Here is a 22220-nt window from a genome sequence, read left to right as displayed (position 1 = left end):
TCGTAAGTTCATCACCTTTGGGCGTATGAACCACTAGGATAATCACTCTTCTACCACTTCATCATGTATCTCTCCATGAACTAATACATAATCATCTCCTTTGGGAGTATGACTACGCATTAGACTAGGAGACATACCAATCATCATACGAGACCGATATTTCTCAAATCCAATTAAGTATGCCACTTTGGTGATCACTACTCAATTGAATCCTTGAAACTCTCTCATACCAAGGATATAAACTTTACTTCTCACATATATCATATATATGTGATCTTAACATTAGTGATATGGACAATTTATTACTAAATTCACATATCATGCTAATTACAATGTTTTATTCATTCAGGAAAATCAATCATACATAAAGAAAACATCTCTTGTGCATCCAGATTACAGATTACTAGAACATTATAAATAATAAAAATGCTGATCCAGAGGATCTCTCACAAGTTAACATCAATAGCAATACATAGTACTCTAGATTGACAAGCCTGACAGCCCACCACTATTGCTCATGAGTTTCATAAGGTGAACTATGTCTCTAAGGTCAACAGCTGATTTATTAGCCAATTTTAAGTAACAAATTATCGTTGCATCAACCAGTGGCCTATTAATTGAGTCAAACCATAAAACCAAATATCTAAACTATAACAGTAGATACTATTGCTCTGCATAATTGTCGTCATACTTCTTAACCATCAACAAAAATGTTCAACTTGATAGACATTAACTAGTGACCAGAATAGTTTAGGTATAATATCCATTAGTTTAATTGTTTTGCATTACCCACATTCAGCAGATGTGTTAAGTAGTACAACCAGTTTGGTCATAAGTTTTTAAGACGTCCATCATGTTGGAGAAAACTCCTTTATTGTTCTGCAGTTGACAAAACCTTTCCTCAGTCTAGTCTGAAGACCCCAAGACTTTAAAGTCAAAGTCTGAAGACCGATAGACTTTAGGATCAAAGTCTACTCATGCTGATATATTCCAGACTGAACGACATTGAAGAATGAAGACTTATTCAGATGCGAGATTATCTTTATTTCTTCAAGAATTTGATTCGTACAGCTTGTGGAAGGCCTTCTGGTTGGATACAACACCTACTTGATTGATTATCTTTTTTGAAATCAAATCTTTTGAAAGGCGAGTAAAATTGGAAAGTTCTACTTATGGAAACCAAGATCCTAATTGGATGGACGAACATAATTAACGGGCTTTCATCGCAATCATCAAACAACTTGAGATCTCCTTAATCGATTCTGTCCAATGGGTAAATTGGAAGAATTCCCTTTGAAAATACCAATGGTCGTGAAGGCATGAAGGAGTATTTAAGGCAGACTCTTTAATTGTTTGATATAGAGTGTGAAAGATTAATTTCAAAGTCTAAATTTTTCCAATTCCTTGCTATTTCATTTGCTGAGCTCAAATTGTACTCAAAAGAGATAGCAAACATTTGTGAGACTTCAAAGAGTGTAGTAGAGTTTCTACACTGTGAAGTCAAGATCTCGTGACTGTAGAATCTCTTTTGATTCATAATGGAATTTAGTCAGTAGCTTGTCAGCGTTGAAGAGTAGACATAGGCATGATCTAAGCCGAGCCACTATAAATTTTGTGTTCTTATTCTTTTCCTTAAACTCCTTTGCTTATTCGTAATTTTATTTAACTCTTAGAGATTCAAAACTCACTCAAGTTCGTTGGCTTTTAGACTTTGTTTCCAAAGAAAAGTATTTTACAAATGTTTTCACAAAAATTTCTCTTAACACCTATTCACCCCCCTCTAGATGTTCATACTAGCCCTTTTAATTAGCATTAGAGCTTGTGTGCTTATTTTATTGAAGTGTTTTACTTCTAAAGCTAATTTTGGCTCCAGGTTTGGTTGAAGGTTAAAGTAACACCAAACCTCCTTACTTTGATGGGAAGGAATACAACGTGTGGAAAAACAAGATGAAAGTGTTTCTGAGATCGAAAGATCTCCTGTAACGGGATGTGGTAGAAAAATGAATTATTCCCAAAGCCACATCAACCTCCGAAAGAGAAAAGGAAGTTGTAGATGCTATTGAATAACACAAGCAGAAATATCCAAGAGACAATCTCTTGATGCTAAAGCCATCTACTTTTTATATTGTGCATTATCTCTTGAGGACAATGAAACTAGCCAAGATGTGATATGCTTCGAATGTAAGAAAAATGGGCATATTAGACCCAACTGTCATCTGTTGAAGAAGAAGAAAGGAAGAACTGATAAACACAAAAAGGCTCTCCAAACAGAGACATGGAGCGATACAGAATGCGAGGAAAGTGATGAAGAATATGCCAATATCTGTCTCATGGCAAATTCAGAATCAGATTCAGACTCTGAAACATATTCAAACTCAGACTTAGACAAAGAAATTGAGGTTAGCAACTTAAAAATTCCTATTAAAGTCTCGAAGTATATAGATGAACTTTGTCTTAGTCTCAAAATTTCTCTTGAGAGAATTTTCGAACTAAAAATGGAAAATTCTAAACTCAAGCGATAGGTAGCTCATTGGAAAGAAAAATTTTAAATTCTAGATAAAAGTTTTGTTGATTTAAAAACAAATTCTGATTCTCTTACAAAAGAGAATGCCTTTTTGAAAGAAAACATTTTAAATGTCACAAAAAGATTTTCAAAAGGATCCGAGAAGTTGGAGAAAATTCTTTCAAGTACAAATACCTTACTTTAACAAGTCTGGTTTGGGAATGACTTTAGAAACTGTTCCTTTAATTGATTTTCCCAAGTTTAAAGAAAAGATCAAACAAAGACTTACAAAGGCATTTTACAAAAATCACTTTCAAAAAGTTTTTGTAAAACATGTTGGCAGGAGTGCTCTCAAATGTTCAAAGTGTAACAGCTCGGGACATTTCGAGAAAAAAATGTCCCAAGGTTTGGAGACCTGTTAAGAGGGATTGGACAAAAACAATGTTTAATACTAATTCCTCTAGACCCAAGAAAATATGGGTACCAAAGAAAGCTTGAGTTCTTCTCTTGATCACAGGTCACTATCAAAAGAAAGATCAAATGGTATTTGGATAGTGGCTGTTCGAGGCACATGACGGGAGACTCTGGCTGCTTTATAAAGATTGTTCAAATAAATGGTGGAAAAGTTTCTTTTGGTGGGAATAGCAAGGGAATAATCGTTGGATGTGGAACTGTGAAGATTGGAAGCCTGACTATCAATAATGTCTCCTTGGTGGAATGACTGAATTATAAACTACAAGCTTGGTCATGTCAACATGAAGCAAATTGCCAAGATTTCATTCAAGAAGCTCGTTCGTGATTTTCCCAACTCGACTTACCAAAAGTCTGATTTATGCACTTCACATGTTTTGGGAAAACATGTTAGAAGCTCCTTTAAACTTGTAAATCAAGTTTCTACCAATCGAGTTTTGCAGCTTCTACATATGGACCTCTTTGGACCAATTAGAACTCAAAGCATTGGTGGAAAGAGATATTACTTAGTAATCGTGGATGATTACTCTTGCTTTACTTGGGTCTACTTTCTAGCAAATAAGTCTGAAGCCTTCTCTCGCTCCTCAAAGTTTGCCAAGAAGGTTCAGAATGAAAAAAAAATGATATGTCATTTTGAGCATACGAACAAATCATGGAGGTGAGTTTGAAAATTAAGACTTTGCAAGATTCTGTGATGAATCTGGTTTCCAGCATGTTTTCTCTTCTCCATACACTCCAGAAAAAAATGAGGTTGCAGAAATAAATGATAGATATTTGTAGGAAAATGGCAAGAACCCTCTTTATTAAATGTGAAATTTCCTCTCGATTTTAGACTAAAGCGGTTTCTACAGCCTACTATATTATCAACAGTGTTCTTGAGGCCTATACTAGAGAAAACTCCTTATGAAGTGTATAAAGGGAAAAAGCCAAATGTTTCTTACTTTCATGTGTTTGGTTGTAAGTGTTTTGTTTTGAAAAATGCAAATGATCGAACTGGGAAGTTTGAAGAAAAGTCAGATGAAGGAATTTTTCTTGGCTACTCAACCTCAAGCAAACAAAACAGAGTCTTTAACAAAAGGACTCAATCTCGTTGAAGAGTCTATAAACGTTAAGTTTCAAGACTTAGTAGAGAATCAAGAAGATTATACTCAACTTGAAGAGTTTGAACCTGCTCCAGACTTTACAAAGTCTACTTCCCCCGAAGTGGTTCAGACTTTTGAAGATCAACAATAAGCAGAACTAGAAGATTCAACTGAAGCAGAGGATCAGCAGACTTTCAAACCAACCAGCAATTGGAAACTCAAGTCAAATCATCCCAAACAACTCATCATTGGCAACACTGATGAAGGAATTCGCACCAGATCCAAAATGCGATAAGAGTCTAGCGCACTAGCACTTGTTTCTGAGATTGAACCCAAAAGTGTAGAAGAAGCTCTGAATGATGAAAGTTGAATCGAAGCTATGTAAGAAGAGCTCGGAAAATTCAGCATCAACGATGTTTGGGAGCTAATTCATAAACCAAAAGGTAAATCTATTATTGGAACTAAATGGGTTTTCAGGAACAAGGTGGATGAAAAAGGAAAAGTGGCCAGGAACAAAGTAAGACTCATGGCCAAAGGATACACGCAAGAAGAAGGGATAGACTATGATGAGACCTATGCACCAGTAGCGAGGTTAAAAGCATCAAGATTGTTACTAGCTTTTGCTTATTATAAAAATTTCAGGTTATTCCAAATAGACGTCAAAAGTGCATTCCTAAATGGATTTATCAAGAAGAAATCTATGTGGAACAACCACCTGGTTTTGAATATCCAAGAAAGCTGAACTCAGTCTATAGATTGAAGAAGGCCTTGTATGGATTAAAACAAGCACCTCGAGTCCGGTATGAAAGGTTAAGTAAATTTCTAATCCAAAATGGTTTTGAAAAGGGAAAGGTAGATACTACTTTATTCATAAAGAAAGAAGGAAAAGATTTTTTATTAGTTCAAATTTATGTCGATAATATTATTTTTGGATCTCCTAATGAAAATCTACGCAAGAAGTTTTCTAAGTCTATGCGGGGATGAATTCGAGATGAGCATGATGGGTGAATTAACTTTCTTTCTAGGATTACAAGTCAAACAATTGAAGAAATGAATTTTCATTCATCAAGAAAAGTATGCAAAAGATCTCATCAAGAAATTTGGATTAGAGAATTGCAAAAAGACAGAGACACCAATGTTAAGTTCTTTGAAGCTGGACAAAGATGAAGGATGAAAGAAAGTTGATCAGAAGCTTTATAGGTGCATTATCGGTTCACTTATTTATCTTACTGCTTTTAGACCTGACATTTTGTTTAGTGTTTGCATTTGTGCTAGATTCCAATTAGATCCCAAAGAATCTCATTTAAGTGCTGCAAAATGCATCATCAAATATGTTGCAACTACTCCAAAGCAAGGTCTGTGGTATCCTAAAGAATGAGACTTTACTCTCCTTGGATATTCAGACGCAAATTTAGCAGATTGTAAAGTTGATAGAAAAAGTACTTCTGGCGCTTGTCAATTGCTTGGCAACAAGCTGGTATCGTGGTTATCAAGGAAATAGAGTACTGTAGATTTATCAACAGCAAAAGTAGAGTATGTGGCTCTTGGGAGCTGTTCTTCTCAAATTTTGTGGATAAGACAACAGCTAAGAGACTTTGGAATTGAAGAATCGTGTATCAAGAACACCAGTGCTATTAATCTCACGAAGAACCCAATTCTTCTTTCAAGGGTAAAGCATATTAGGATTCGACATCATTTGATAAGATATCATGTTCAAAATGGAGAAATTATGATTCAGTTTAATGACTCGAAAAATTAGCTGGCGGACATTTTCACAAAGCCACTTGAGAAAAGTTTATTTGAGTCTATTCGCACCAAACTTAATATTATTTCTTTTATAGGCTAAAGTCTAAAGTTGATTAGACCTAGAATGTCCAGAATTGCTTCGTAAGTTAATATTTCTTAAATGCAGGCAATTTAATTTTAGTATGAAGTTCTAAAAGGTACATTGGTATTTAAATCGTTGCTTGCCTATTTTATTTTTAGAAATTTTCTTTTCGAATTTTTGAATTTTTGATAGTTTTCATTTTTCAAAAAAGGCAATTTTCATGTGACGATTCATTTCCATACGACGATTCGTATAACCTATTTCATTTGTTTTTTTATACTTGTCGAGTCTTTCTTCTTCATTTACGCTTTCACAAACCCTAGAATACAAAATTCCTACTTTCTCACTTTTACTCTCAAGTTTGTTCTCCAAGTTTTCATATTTCTCAAACGGACAAGTTAGAGAAATCCTCCTCGACTGCAACAATGTCTTTCCAAAGAAAGTCGTCTCGGATTACAAGCAGGGGACCACAAAGCATGCCTGAGGGTCCTACTCATTTTGACTTAAGCGATGAAGAAGATTCTCCTCAACAATAGCAACAACATTCTCAACAGCGTCCGACTCAACATCCTTCGCGTCAACTAGCAGAAGAAGAGATCGTGGAAAACGTTGAACCCATAAGAACGCTAGAACCTGAGTTCCTCTTTAAAATCTACAATCAGTTGAAGCAGGGTGGTATTGCGATGACTTTCATCGATGAGTTTTTGAAAGAGAGAGGTTACAAGAATGAGACTCTGTTCTTGAGATCAATGGAAAGGTTAGGCATTGCGCCTGAAGGAACGGTAGACAGGACTTTTGCAAAATTTCCAGTTGATTTGCGCTTTAGTTCCTTTAGTCAGCCTGAGATTAAGGATGACGATGAGAAGTTGTACGCGAATTTTCAGCCTAGGATGGGCGTTATTGCAGATATGCGTAGTGAGGGAACAAATTTGTTTTGGTCCAAAGATCACCAAAGAACTTACTCCAAATTGCTAAAAGAGGGTGATGAACCCTCGAACTGTAGATTTTAATTTTTTGGACTCTTTGAAGGTGAACCTGACGGAGAAATTTGCTCTTGTTCAACTTGAAAGATTTTGTTCGGAGACCGCTGTCGCTTATGCCAAATTAACTGTTTATTTTTATTGGAATGTGTCATTTCTTGACGCGAATAGATTTTGTTTTACTATAAGGGATAGAGAGTTTGTGGTGGACGTATACACATTGGCGGATGTTATTGGTGTGGAAAGAGGGAGTTTCCGACGAATAAATGTGACTGTTGGTCATGCTACAAGTTTCCTTGTGAAGGACAGACTTTCTGAGGGTGGCATCATTTATCAAAGAATGATTGCCTCCAACATCTTACTACGCAAGGTCGTGATAAACTGCATTCGACCCAAGTCAACCTCCAAGACTGATGTTTCTCGTTCTGAAGCAAAACTGATGTTTGCCATCAGTAATGGGATGAAGTTCTCGCTACCACACACAATCCTGATGCACATGTACATGACTGTTGTGAAAGATAAGGGACAACTCCCTTACTCTGCGCTGGTTACCAAATTGTTTAGACACTTTCAAATTTAGCTTCCTACATCTCTTTATGCCCGAATCATTGCTCCTGTGGTGATAGGATTGAAGATGGTGTCGAAAATAAGACTGGAGGAACTGAATAGGGTCTTAGAGCGCTTTAAGGAGAAGTCCCCGAGCAAAACAAAACAAAACTCTGCTATAAAGAAAAGAAAAGAAAAGGCAAGGAGCCTATGATTGAATCAACAAAGAAGAGAAGAGCTCTTATCCTTCAAGATGAAGAGGATGAAGAAGAGCTTACTCTTTCTGCTTTTACCTTGAAAAATCTTTGGAGTTTTGTTAGTTTTGAGCAGCCAGAGGATAGAGAGAAAAGAGGACGAGAAGAGATAGAGCAGAGAGGTGAAGGGAGAGAAGAGAGAAGAGAAGAAAGTGAAGAACGAAGAGCAGAGGAAGGAGAAAGAGAAAGAAGAGAAGAAAAAGAGGAAGAAGGAAGAAAATCAGGAGAAGAAGAGGATCAAAATGACTCTTTTGAGCCAACTTTAGTGATATCTTTGTCAGAGGATTTTAAGAAGACTAGGAGTGGAACCTGCAGAGATGGAAAAGAAAAAGAACATCACTTGGGTGTTGATGCTGAGAAAGAGCAAGAAGAAGAATTCTTTTCTTTACCTATAGGCATGAAAACAGGGAGAGCTACTGAAAAAAGAGGTATTTCTTCACCTGTTTTTACTAGTGATGATGTTAGTCGTTGTCCTGCCGATCCAGAGGATGTATATGCCTCTCAATTTCCTGAAGCTGTTGTTGAGGCATCCTCTCCAAGTCTTGGTGATCGAATGGCTGATGTTCCTTCACATCTCAATACTCTTGAAATTGATTTGGTTGGACCTAATGCACCAACGAACCAGCAAAGCAGACTTTCAAAGGCTGTTAGAAATCCTTCTGGATTTGAAGGCTCAGCAATATGGATGGAATTTGAGATCAAGAACCTCAAAACAACTTTGGCGTCTACTTCAGATTCTCTACACGAGTAGGTACAATCCCTTAAGCTTCAAGTTCAAGAGAATGCCAAGGGTGAGGATATTGAGCAGCTAAAGGAGACTATGAGAAAGCTGGAGGAGACTGTTAAGTCTATGGGGGATTTCCAAATCATTCGTATCCCCAAACAGCCCTGATTTCATCAAACCTTTTTATTGTTATCCACTTTTTGCTGTTGACAAAAATGGGAGAATGGTGCAGATTTGATTTTTTAATTTTACTTTTTTTATCTTTGGTTTGGACTTTTGTTATTGGTGTTTGACTTTTGGTGTTTGACTTTTGAACCTTTGTTCAGCAGCTTATTTTGTGATAATGATTGTTGTTGGATAGTTATTTGTTTTATCTTTTCAAGATTAACATGTTTTCTATCGTTGCAGAATCGATGCTATCCAGGTCGTAATCAACTTATTTTTATAAGATATCACTTATTACTCAAAATTTGTTTTGCAGGACAAAAGTTCTTAAATCTGTAGAAAAGTTTTGTCACCATAAAAAATAGAGAGATTGTTAGAGAAAACTCTATTTTTTTGAAGTTAACAAAATATTTCCTCAATCTAGTCTCGAAGACTCCAAGACTTTAAAGTTAAAGTCTGAAGACTCAAAGACTTTAAAGTCAAAATCTAAAGACCGACAGACTTTAGGATCAAAGTCTACTCACGCCAACAAATTCCAGACTGAACAACACTGAAGAATGAAGATTTATTCAGATGCGAGATTATCTTTATTTCTTCAAGGATTCGATTCGTACAGCTTATGGAAGGCCTTCTGGTTGGATACAACACCTACTTGATTGATTATCTTTTTTGAAATCAATTCCGATAATCAAATCTTTTGAAAGGCAAATAAATTTGGAAAGTTCTACTTATTGAAACCAAAATCCTGATTGTATTGGCGAATAGGATTAACGGGCTTTCATCTCAATCATCAAACGACTCGAGATATCTTTGATTGATTCTGTTCAACGGGTAGATTGGAAGAATTCCTTTTGAAAATGCCAACGGTAGTGAAGGCATGAAGGAGTATTTAAGGTGGACTCTTTAGTTGTTCGATATAAAGCGAGAAAGATTAATTTCAAAGTCTAAAGCTTTCCAGTTCTTTGCTATTTCATTTGCTAGCTCAAATTGTACTCGAAAGAGAGAGCAAACATTTGTGAGGCTTCGAAGAGTGTAGTAGAGATTCTGCACTGTGAAGTCAAGATCTCGTGACTGTAAAATCTCTTTTGATTCATAATGGAATTCAGTCAGTAAGCTATCAGCGCTGAAGAGTGGACATAGGCATGATTTAAGCCAAACCACTATAAACTTTGTGTTCTTATTCTCTTCCTTAAACTCCTTTACTTATTCATAATTTAATTTAATTGTTAGAAATTCAAAGCTCACTCAAGTTCGTTGGCTTTTAGACTCTGTTTCAAAAGAAAAGTATTTTACAAAATTTTTTACAAAAATTTCTCTTAACACCTATTCACCCCCTCTAGGTGTTCATACTAGCCCTTTCACATCATTCAAAGGTTACCAAAAGAAACAAAAAAATACGTCAAGATACATGTAAAGGAGTAAGCTTGAACAACAAAAGCTTCATAACCTTTTATTGTTTCACACCACCTCAATACATAGTTCAAATACTATCCCATAATGGTTATATTTCATTAAGCCAGTTTCAGTTCACAATAAAGTTTAGCTTTTATTAATGAATCACACTTTTATAATATTTATGTAATAATATACCTGTAATTCGACACTTGTATTCTGACATCCTAATTTTCAGGTTTTGTTTTCGATTGAATAAGTTGGGCTTTTTATCGACGCGCCTATAGTTCTATTCTTTGAGCTGATCACTCATGTGATAACTAGTGTATCTGGTGAAGTGATTAAGGGATTTTAACGCAATAGACTTGAGAATTCGACTAGAAATCGACTGCTTGACCGTGCTAATTTGCAAGGGTAATTATGGCACCGTCAAAATTGATCACAGACCGGAGATAGGTCGATTCGACAGAGGTATGTGGTTAGTGTGTGGGTGATTCCACCTGATTGTAAAATTTATGTCGAACGGCACTAGACTGATTTTTCTATCATTTTTGTACTCTGTGCTCGTATTTGAAATCTCGAGATTTTCATGATAACCAAGGGTTGCCAATGTGTCGAAGATGCATAATGTGGCTCGAAAATAATCGACCACGGGCCAATTACACTAAAAATTCCTAAAAGCTACCCGATAGGCTAGGTCACGCTAAAATCACACTCGATTGAAATTAACTGCGAAATTGAAATTTTTGTCATGTCACGATTCATTTTAGGAACATCAACTCATCCTTTGAAGATTTTTCTGCAAACCCAAGATTTCGGCAAAAAATCAAAGTTGGGTTATTTTGGATCGGAAAAATTATAAGGTCGTTTTTTGTCGCATTTTTAGCCGTCAAGTTGGTCCAATTGACGAGGAAAATCATGAGATGAACAATGACACATTGATTGATTTTTTTTGGACTCCAATTTGAGCTCAATTGGAGAAGAATTGAAGTGGATTTGGAGGGAAATTGTTCCAAAATCGTAGGCCAAGGAGGGAGCAACATTGTGGACCTCTTCAATGGCTTCTAGGGGAAGCCTTGGGTGTGCAAATGGCTAAGGTTGAAGGCTGAAGAGGTGGGGGCCAAGAAATGAGCAATTGGAGATATTTATGTGGTTTTGGGGCAATTGGGCCCCCTTCAAGCTTCAGCTAGCTTCTTCTTCTTCATTGAGCCTTCTTTATCCATTGTTGAGGCATTTGAGAGCTTGAGAGAACTAGAGAACAACCTTCTTCTTCACCGTCAATCGCCGCCCGAAGCTGCCGGACCTGTCCAGTGCCCGCATGCCGCTCGCGAGCCGTCTACTTGCCCCTGCTCACATCTCACTCGTCCCGCGGTCCCTCGCTGTCCCTCGCGTGCCCTAGTCACCGTCGAGACCTTCTAGCCACCGTTCGTCACTGTCCAGCCACCGTCGAGCACCGCCGTCACTCGCTGCAGCGACCGCCTCCCGTCTCGTGCCATTTCAGCCGCTCAACCCAGCCCTCTCGGCCCAAAGTAGAAGCCGAACCTCAGTTGTGGGTTGAGGTCTTCTAGGCCCGTTTTAAGGCCCGTCTGGTCCTCTGTTGGTGTCGTCACAGGCTCAAGTGTCACTCGCCTCCGCGTCGCCGTCGCTGTGGACTCATCGGCCCGCTAAACCAGTGAGTTTACTTGCTAAACTCTGCTTAGGGAGTTAATGACGCTTATTGGATAATTAGGTTAGGTTAATTAGAGATTAGGTGATTAGTGAATTTAGATTAGTGATTTAATCACTTAATTATGCATGTTAGGTGGTTACAATAGATTGATTAGGGGCTAAAGAGGTTATGCTATTTATCTTGATAGGTTCGAAATTTTTTTAGGTTCGTTTAGATGGTTAAATTAGCATATTCGGCCTAAGTTAGTATTTATTGTATTTAAATTTAATTATGTAATTATTTTATATTTTCCAAAATTATATCGGGGTAGTCGGTGACCGGAATTTCGTGCTAATTGCAGTGGTGTGCTTAATTTATGCAATTGAGTGTTAATTTATGCAAATTGAGTGATGATTGGAATTTTGGTTATTTATTCCAAAATTGTGAAATTTCGAAATCCTGGGTGGCGGGTTTTGACATCAAAAATGATTTTTAATATTATATCAAATAGTGGGATTTTAAAATGAATGATATCAATTTTTCTGGTTGAAATTGACAGTGTACCTATACACGATTATTTTCACCATGTGCTTTTAATAGGAAGAAAATTGGCCAAGTCATTATTTTAATTGAGGCATTTGAGTGCAAAGCACAATGTCCTTGGCCGGGATTGATTGATAGTGTGATGGTTAAGTGAACCCGTCCCCGATGTGCATTAGTAGGACGTTGCCCCTATATAGGATGCCCCTGGACAATGGAAGCCGGTCGCAGTAGATTCTGGACCGATGCTCCTTCAGGAATGCTGTCTATGATGTGTGTCAGTGGATGTTGCCGTGCTCAAAGGAGTCAGACGAAGCCTGGCTACGCCAGAAGACCGATGTGCATCGGTATATTGTGCTTGTGACGGTATGATTATCTACTTCTAATTTCAATTGAATAAATCAAGCTTTTTATCGACGTGTCTATAGTGCTATTCTCTAAGATGATCACTCATGAGATAACTAGACGAGTTCGGGAAGTCAGTAAGGAATTTTAATGCAATAGGCTTGAGAATTCGACTAGGAATCGACTGCTCAACCGTGTTAGTCTGCAAGGGTCATTGCGGCATAGTCGAAAATTGATCAGAAACCAGAAATAGGTCGATTCGATAGAGATTCCATCTAATTACAAAATTCTCATCGATCGGCACTAAACTTATTTTTGTGTCGTTTTGGTACCCTGTGCTCGTAATTGAAACCTAGAGATTTTCACGACAACTGAGAGTCGCTAATGAGTTGAAGATTTACGTCGTGGCTCGATAATAATCGACCATGAGCCCATTGCACCGAAAATTCCCAAAAACTACCCAATAGTTTAGACCGCGCCTGAAACCGTGTTTGATTGAATTTAACTACGAAATTCATTCTGATTTCAGAAATTGAGAACTTTCATGTGTCACAATTAATCACAGGGATATTGTTGCATCTTTTCAAAATTTATTGATGATGGGAATTGTTCGTGAAAAATTTAAGAGCGGCAAATTAAAAGAATAAGGGAAATGCCAAATTTTGAATAGGTTTTGGACCTTTATTGTGGAACATTTGGAGAAGGGAATTGTAAGGACTTAAACAAAGAATTGTCCTTATAACTAAGATGGTGGAAATGATAAAAATGGAAAAGGAAAAGTTATGGGAATTAGCTCCAAGTTCATATGCCTGCACATTACAAGGGATTCCACTACCATTTGCATCTCATTTGGACAAGATAAGGATGTATATGATGTGTGGGCTACTTGAGAGTGATGTGGTTTAAAATTTCCATGGAAAAAGTACCACAAGACTTGGAAATTAGAGAGAGAGGGGCCCTCCATGAACTGTTTTTCTTTTCCTCTCACCTCCCATCCGTGCGTCCCTTCTCCCCTCTCTTTTCTTTGAATCGTGCAACACTTATCCCACTCCTTTCTCTTTCCTTTCTTTTTCTTTCCTTTCCTTTTCACAGCCATAAAAAGTTTTGTCTTCTTCTTCTTTAAGCTAGTTTATTCAGCACTTCCTGCTCCCTCTTGGATGACAAACCAGCGACTACGAAAACAGAGGAAAACTCTATTTTGACGTCACAAGTTTTCTGGACCCACAGAAATTTCGACCCAATTACCCCATGTTTCATTTTTCTTGGCTGTGGCCTTTATTTGCTGAGCAACCCTCTCCACTAGCAAGCCCACAACCCTCTAAAATCAACACCGCCATTTCCTTTGTTCGCAGGAAACTCTTCAATCCAGTTCACAGCTTTTGCGGTTGCTGCTCTTGCATTACTCGACTTCCACCGACCAAGAGCAAGACTTCTCAGCCCTGTTCCAAGCTAACCAAAGCCACTCCGGTGTCCCCAGAGGTTACGGCTTGACCATTGTTGCTCAACCAACACCGGTAGCTTTGAAATTCTAGTTAGGTGAGTTGTTTTCCTAAAACTTGATTAGGGGCTGTGTACTTCTGTTAGGGGTTTAAATGAGTTAAGAAAGGATTAGATGATGTTAAATATAGTTTAATGTTAGTTTAGAAAGGTTATATTAGCTATGGAAGAGTTTAGTTTAGTTTAAATAGCAAGATTCGTGCTTTAGAAGACAGTTTAGCCAAAGATGGGCTATTCTCCAAAACTGCTTTCGAGACGCGTGCGGCTTGTTATTTTTATAGATTGAGATATGTTGTGATTTTGAAGTGAATTCCTTCTAAGGAAATGTTTTAAACACCTTCAATAATAACATATAATTTTCTCAGAATTTTTGGGAATAAAAAAAATGATTTTAGCTCCGTAATCTTTAAGTAGAAAATCGGACTACACTGGAAAACCTGACCTGTTAGGATTCTAGGGGTCATTATTGGCCCTTAGGGTTCGAATTTCCATGTGGTTCCTTCACAAAAGTTTTTTTTATATCCTCTAGTTTAACATACTTGAAATTCAAATCAAACAGACCTGTTTTGGACCCCGAACTAAGCTGATTTCAAAAAACAGACTCGCTGGAAACAGACCAGGTTTTGGTGCTGGGTTGAGTGAATTACTGGGCCGAATCCAGGGGGATCTAGGCCTTGGTGTCTTCATGAAAATTGTTTTTTGACGTGTTCTTTATCACATTTCCAAGTTTGAGAATTTTTCGAGTTCATCCGAGTTGATTTCTGGTGCTAAACTCTAAAGTGCGCAAATGGGCAGTTTTACCGGTTAAGGCAGGTAGTGGCGTGTGAGTGTTTTTAATGACATGTTTGCTGGAAACTTGCTTATTTAGTGATATGGCTGAGCTGCACATCTAATTTTTGAATTGTGAAATTGGATAAATGCATATGCTACATAAGATACCGTCACGAGCCTTTGGGGCTGGACGATGCTCCTTCGAGGATGCCCCAAGTTAATGGATGCCGGTCGCAGTGGATGTTGGACCGATGCTCCTAATTGGAATGCCATTTAAATATAGACGTTGCCGAGCTCGACGGTGCGAGACGATGCCCTGTTATGCCGGAAGACTGTTATCTGTTGCATTGACTGGGATCCGTGTGCTTACGTTGATATTTATGTCCTTGCATATACTTATGTTAAGGTATTCATCTGATGTGTGAGCTCAATACTGTTATATATGATTTGATCGACACTAACATGTAGGGAAAGGCTGGTATGAAAGGAGTTGTGAGAAACGTGATTAGGTTGCATGTAGAGTGTACCCTTCTCCTAATTGAGATTTAGGGATTGAACTCGCTAAGATGTGATCTCACCCCGTAATGAGCTAAAATTTTTCAAGTCCCTAGATGGAGGGTGGACAGGCAAGGAGCAGAGGACTGCAAGCAATGGAGTATGAATGCCTCAGTAGTTTCTGCTAGATATTGACGGGTTTGCCGTCTGATTTGAATAATGGGTGACCACTCACCCTAGTCTATCAAAGAGTTTGGTAGGGTCGTAAGTAGAGACTTGACCCAATGGACGAGGAGCTCAGAGCGTAAATAGCCTAGAAGCTCTTCATTTTGAAGTAGGCTATATTGTGCTAGACTCTTTTGTACATAGTCACTACTGTAAAAATATGTGTGGTTTGGAGTTTAACCTTATGTTTGCTATCCCATTTTTGTGATGTTTGGAGTTTATGATTACGCTTCTGCATACTTGGTAAAATGAATGGGTCGATAATAGTTCCTGGGATGTTGCAAAATTGTATCGACCACGGGGGATGTGCATGCGCTTGGAGTTCGGGTCGTTACAGTGCCTGTGTAGGCAGTAATCAAGTTGGGACATGTGTTTGATTGAAATTGAAGTGTCGGACTATGGGGCAAAATTGTGTGGCACGGTAGGGGACGTGTCATAACCATTTGGCCTTATAATCGGGACTCCTGTATTGATGGATTGATTGATGGATGGATCGATTGTATTGATTGAATTGATTGTTTGACAGATCAATTGTATTGATTGAATTGATTGATTGATTTAGTATATGAATTGTATTGACATGTAGGATGGAACTAAAGCGAGGTAAATCCTCTACTTTGTGTGTATAGATTACCTTTAGGCGTATCATAGTTGGAGTTTAGGGGGTGAACTTACTGAGACATTGTCTCACTCCATCGTGGGCTCAATTTTTTCAGGTCCTTAGATGGCAGCTCCTCTAGTACGTTATGGTCAGCCTCAGAGGGTTACTGAGCTAATTATTGACTTCCTTGTTCGCGGAGGCCACTAGGTCTATGAGCTCGTAGTGATCACCGTCTGGGTCGATGAGGGCTTACCTCAGAGGGTACCTCATCGATTTAGAATGTGGTTTTGCCGCGAGCTCAATGGATACAAAGTTAGTCCCCTCCAGGGTTTTGAGATCTCCGCTGTGGTAGTCGACGCTACTTTAGGCATGGGTGCAGCTAACCCTCCTGATGGTACTATGGAGGATCTGGTGCCCCCGGAGCCTGTGAAGTCCGAAGGATCGATGAATGTGTCCAATTAGTGGGTCGTAGGACAGTTTCCTTTTTGAGGGCCGGTCTTTTTGGTAGACAAACTAGTTTTGTATATAAACCCAGTTTGTTTATAAAGCGTGTTTTAGTTGTGAATTTGTTATCCTGCTTTTCTATCCCATGTTGTTTGCTATCATATGATTTGTTTATTCATTTCTGCATGTACAATAATATGAATGGGTCAACAACGCGTCCTGGAACGTTACAATTTTATCGACTATCGAGGGATGAGCGCGTGCTCGAGGTTTGGGGCATGACATGTATTTCCAAAATCATAAAAAATATATACAAAAATACAAAAAAAATACACGTATTTAGGGTTTCGTATGTATTTTCACATTCATCAAATCATCAAATACATAAAATAAATACACCACAAGATAGAGAATGATCATACAGACCTGGAGCCGCTAGCCATGCGTCGATTGATAAAGGTTTAAATTTCGATGATGAAATTTTTATAAGAGGAGAAGAGTTGTGACATCCAGATTTTTGGGTCCTGATTTCGATTAGATAAATTGGGCAGCTCATCGACGCGACTACAATGTTTTTCTCTAAGATGGCCACTCATGAGATAACTAGACTAGCTGAGTAAGCTATTAAGAACCTTAAGGCAGATAGGCTTGAGAATTCGACCAAGAACCGACTTCTCGACCGTGACTATTTTTAGAGGCCATTGCGGCACAATATAAAATCAAATTAAGATCGAGAGATAGGTCGGTTCGACTCGGATGAGTGACCGATCGTTGGTGACTCCACTAAATTGGAAAACTCTCGTCCACCAGCACTAATTTGATTTTACTATCGTTTTGGTACCCCTTGTCCATATTTGAATCCTCGATATTTTTACGATAACCGAGAGTCGCCAATGTGTCGAGTGGGTTTATTGTGGTACGAAGAAAATTGACCACGGGTCATTTGTCCTAAAAAGTTCTAAAACTACCCGGTAGCCTAGGTCACACTAAAAATGCGTTCGAGTGAAATTAACTACCAATCTAAGTCCAATTTCAGAAATTGAAGAGTATGTCATGTCACAATAAATTTTAGGAACGTTGACTTAGTCTCAGAAGATTTTTCTGACAACCGAGACTTTTTGAGAAAAAGTTGAGTTAGGGCCGTTTTATCAGAATTTGCAGATGACCGTTTTTATTGTGAAATTGGGATACAAGTGGGTTATATTGGAGAGGAAGAAATCTAGTTTGACCAAAAACTCGACGGTTGAATTTTCAACGGCCGGATTAAATTGTTTGAAGAAGGATTGGGGTCCAATTTGTGCCATTTTGCCTATAAATTCGTATGCCACATATACCCAACATTTTGGCCTACCTAAATGCTTCTAGAAGGGGCATATTTGGTCAAGAAAATGTGGGTGGAGGACAGCTAGGTGGTGGGCCAAGTTGGTGGGACCAAAGAGAGAGAGAGAGAGAGAGAGAGAGAGAGAGAGAGAGAAGAAGAGGAAGAGTTTCCCTCTCTCCTCCGTCGAGCACTCCTTCATCTCCCTCTTCCTTGTGTGTTGGTCTTCAGCAGCAACCGAAGAAGTTGAAGACCAGCGAAGACGGAGCTACCATTGCTGTCACGCCGAGCCAAGGCCGTCGTTGCCGCCTCACGCCGCACGCCGTTGCTGCTCCTTGGCCACGTGCGCTCACCTCCATCTCTTTCTCTCCATCTTGCATCGTCGAAGCCTTCTCTCCTCCATCTACGGTTGCTGCTCGAAGACCCGGCAAATTTGAGGACGCCAGAGCAGCTAGCAACCGCACATGACGCCATCGCCCTACGCCATTCGCCGCCGTGCTGCCACCCTTGCACGCTACTGCTGGCCGCCCTCTTGCCCCTCGGTCCATCTAGGTCCGTTGTCGCCTCAACCCGAGCCCGAATCAGGCCCCAACCAACAAGTGAACGAGATCAGAGAAATAGGTATGATAGCGGTATTTTGGCCCGTTTTGGCCGTCTTCTCGAGCCCGGATGCTCGGCTCGCCTTGAGGAAAGTCGATCCTCGCGTCGATCCTGTCGTTTTGTGTGAGTTTTGCTCACTAATTCCTTCTTAGTTTGCTAATTATACTTAAAGATTGATTAGTGTTAGTTAAGTGTAATTAGGTGGTTATATTAGAATGGGTTAGCGATTATTAGTTGATTGCATTGCATATTAGATAGGTGGTTAGTGTACTTAGATAGAGAATTATCTATAGTATTTATTGGATACTTCTTGGGATTTTTCCCGACCCTTATCGTGTTAATTAGGCAATTCGGGCCTAAATGGAATTTTTAGGAATTAAATATTAATTTTTGAAATTAATTATTTAATTAGTTATTTTCCGAAAATTCAACCGGGATGACCACTGATCGAGATTTTATGCTAATGATCGTGGTGTAGTCTGTTTATTTAATTGAGCTTTATATTGTGCTAAATTGAATTTATTGTATTTAATTTTCGAAATTAATTATTTAATTATTTATTTTCCGGAAATTCAACCGAGATGGCCGGTGACCAGAATTTCGTGCTAATTGTTGTGGTGTAGTTCGTTTATTTATTTGAGCTCCATATTGTGCTGAATTGAATTGATTGTGCAATTTGAGGAATTATTCCTTAATTGATTGAAATTGAGTGGAATTGAATGATTGATTGATAAATGGCCGAGTATGGCTATTTAGCATTAATAATGCTTTGGTGAGTTGTAAAGCGAAAAGAATTGTGAGAGTGAACTGAGAACTCTATTGGCTGAAACCGATCAGGCACGAATTATAGACATGCGTGGTTCGGTGATTAAGGATATCACTGTGCGAAAACGACGCCTTAAAGAACACACGTAAAATGTATATGACTTGTGGCAGGCGTGGTTCAGTGATTAAGTATATCACTGTGCGAAAATGGCGCCTTAAAGAACGCACGTAGACTTCCTATGATTTGTGACAGGCGTGGTTCGATGATGAAGGACATCACTGTGCGAAAACGGCGCCTTAAAGAACGCACGTAGACTGTTTGTGATCTATGACAGGCGTGGTTCGGTGATGAGGAATATCACTGTGTGAAAACAATGCCTTAAAGAACGCACGTAGACCATCTGTTACTTATGTCACCTTGGCGAAAACGATGCTCGAGAGTATTAATGGAGCTCTGTGACTAAATATACTATTGGAGGTTATATGGGATGGAGTGAATGACTTAGAAATAATCCGACTGACATGTAATCGACTAGGTCAATTGATTGATGATTCGAACTGAGTGTGATTTGATGTGATTCATTGCTTTGATCTGATGCTGTAAATTGATTGATTGAATGAAATGATCGGTGAATGGTTGATTGAGATGTAATCGACTAGGTCGATTGATCATTGCTTAGGTCTGATGTTGTGAATTGATTGATTGAATGGAAATAACCGTGAGTGGTCTTGTTGGCGTGTAATCGACTAGGTCGATTTGATCGATGCTTCGATCAGTGATGTGATTACTTGGATGCCTATTTGATCTGTGCTAATATGCAAGTGGAATCTGAGGCTAAGGTAAGTTCTCTGATTCGTGTTGTGCATAGGCAACTTGGATGGTGTATTGGTTTTAATCGGGTCTTAGGGGGTAGAATTTGTTGAGACGTTGTCTCAATCGTTATTGAATAACCATTTCAAGACCCGGATGAGAAGCCTAAGGAAGAGGAATCTGACAAGCAGAACCCTGATGAGAAACCCGAGGAGAAAGAACCCGAAGAGGAGTACCAAGAGGAGGACCCCGAGGATGACCCCTAGTACGACCCAGATGAGGACTGAGATCCTATCCTGTCTTGTCAAACATTGTCTGCATGTGAATAGATGTTAGATCAGACTTGCGTATATATAGTATTGTAGAATACTATGAGATGTGTGTAAAAAGGTGTGGTTGGGAATTTTTAGTATGAAAAATATGGCATGCTTTTCTATCCCATTGTTTTATTGTCTGAGGATTTATAACTGCTTCCGCATGTGCATATATAAATGAAAGGGTTGGCGATACATAATCATGGGATATCGCATTTTAAAATCGACCAAAGGTAAGGGATGTGCGCGTGCCTGAAGATCGGAGCGTGACACGACGGACTACCACCACCGCCAACCGAAGCCCTCGGCCCCGTGACTTGAAGGATTTGTAGCTGAGGTTCCGGGGCTTCATGCAGCTTTGAAGATCGGTAACACCCGGCACATCCCAATTGTATTATGTAATATTTGACCTTGACTTTAAATTCAATTCCTTGGTGCTAAAATTGCGTGGGAACTTTGAACAACTTGTTGTGGAATTTGTTCGAGAGGCGTTGAATTAGTGTTTCTTCATAACTTTTGTTTGTGGATGCTTGGTAGTGAATTCATCACTAATCGACGTTACATGCTGCTAAATCAGTAACAAATCCATAGAAGGTAGCTTTTCTTTCTTTCTTTCTTTGAGTAGTTGGCAATTTATTGAAAGAAGTTAGGTGAAGTCTAAAGAGAGGGGGACTCTGAGTGCTTTTGAGGTGGCTAGCAAATGTGGATTTGGAGTATGTACCTATCATAAAGATCATGCAGCGTGTGATAGGTTTCTTAGGACAATTCTCCAATAATTGCGATAGGACTCTATTGCCAAGTTCTACGAGGCGCTTGAAGAGGCAAAACCATGGAGGAATGAAGAAGATACAGTGAGACTTGAAGAAGCCACCAGTTGACAGTCGAGTTCTTTTACCACTTGATAATTTTGGCAGCTATGGAGAAGTGAGAACCAAATTCACATGGAGTGTGAGAGTAATATGAACATCGGTTGTGCCCATGGGTGACTGGTTAGGTAGTCATATTCTTTCACCCCCATGGACTGTGGATATGAAAAAGAAAAAAGTCACGAGAAACATGAGTTTACATAAGTTATGCAGTAGAATAGTCATAGAAGCAGAAGAAACTAATTTTCTATTATGATTTCTGAGGCCTTGGCAACAGTTTAGGATTCTCTTTTTATCCTTCCGTGCCACGGTGTTTATGAATGAGAATAACCTAGAGGCCAAAGCTCCTGGGACCTTTTGAAGATCTCGAGTGAAACCTGATTAATGAAAGATAAGCTTCTGAGGTACCAATGATAGGACACACTAAAACAAGCAACATGTAGTTTCTCAAATTAGTTGTTGTTTTCGCTTTAATGTTGTTAGAGCCATATCGGTTTAACATTTTGGTGGGACTTGCATCTGTATTACAGGATGAGTATGTGGTGATAACAATTGCTTGGAAGTTTGTGAGGAATATATAATAAAGGACTTGCAAGATCTTGATAAAAAAAACAAAAACAAAAAAACAATGAGGCATGCATTCGTTCCATTAGTAGCTGCATATTGATCTTGAATTATTTCTACTATTGGTAAGTTGATGATGATTTACTCTTGAATTGCCTGTATGCATCATGCATGCATGTGTCACAGTTCGTGAATCCTCCTGTACTCGTGAGAATTATGAGTGGTGCTTGGGGTTATTGAGTGAAGAGAAAGGAGGCAGAAGGGACGAACACAACTAGTCCATGGGAGTGGTGTCAGGATGGTTGGTGTTAGGAGTTCTAGGATAGAAAGATTATATCATTTAGGAGTTCTGAAGGCGGGGTTGGCCTCCCGTGCACAAACTGGTTGGGAGTTGATGCTGCTCTCCTGATGAGGCCATGGCAGGTCGAAACCAATTGATCTGCTGTCTCACTCGATGGATTAGACTTTCGA

Source organism: Eucalyptus grandis, chromosome 9 (genome assembly GCF_016545825.1).
Source record: "Eucalyptus grandis isolate ANBG69807.140 chromosome 9, ASM1654582v1, whole genome shotgun sequence".
NCBI classification, from domain to species: Eukaryota; Viridiplantae; Streptophyta; class Magnoliopsida; order Myrtales; family Myrtaceae; genus Eucalyptus; species Eucalyptus grandis.
Note: the sequence above shows the minus strand (reverse complement) of the source record.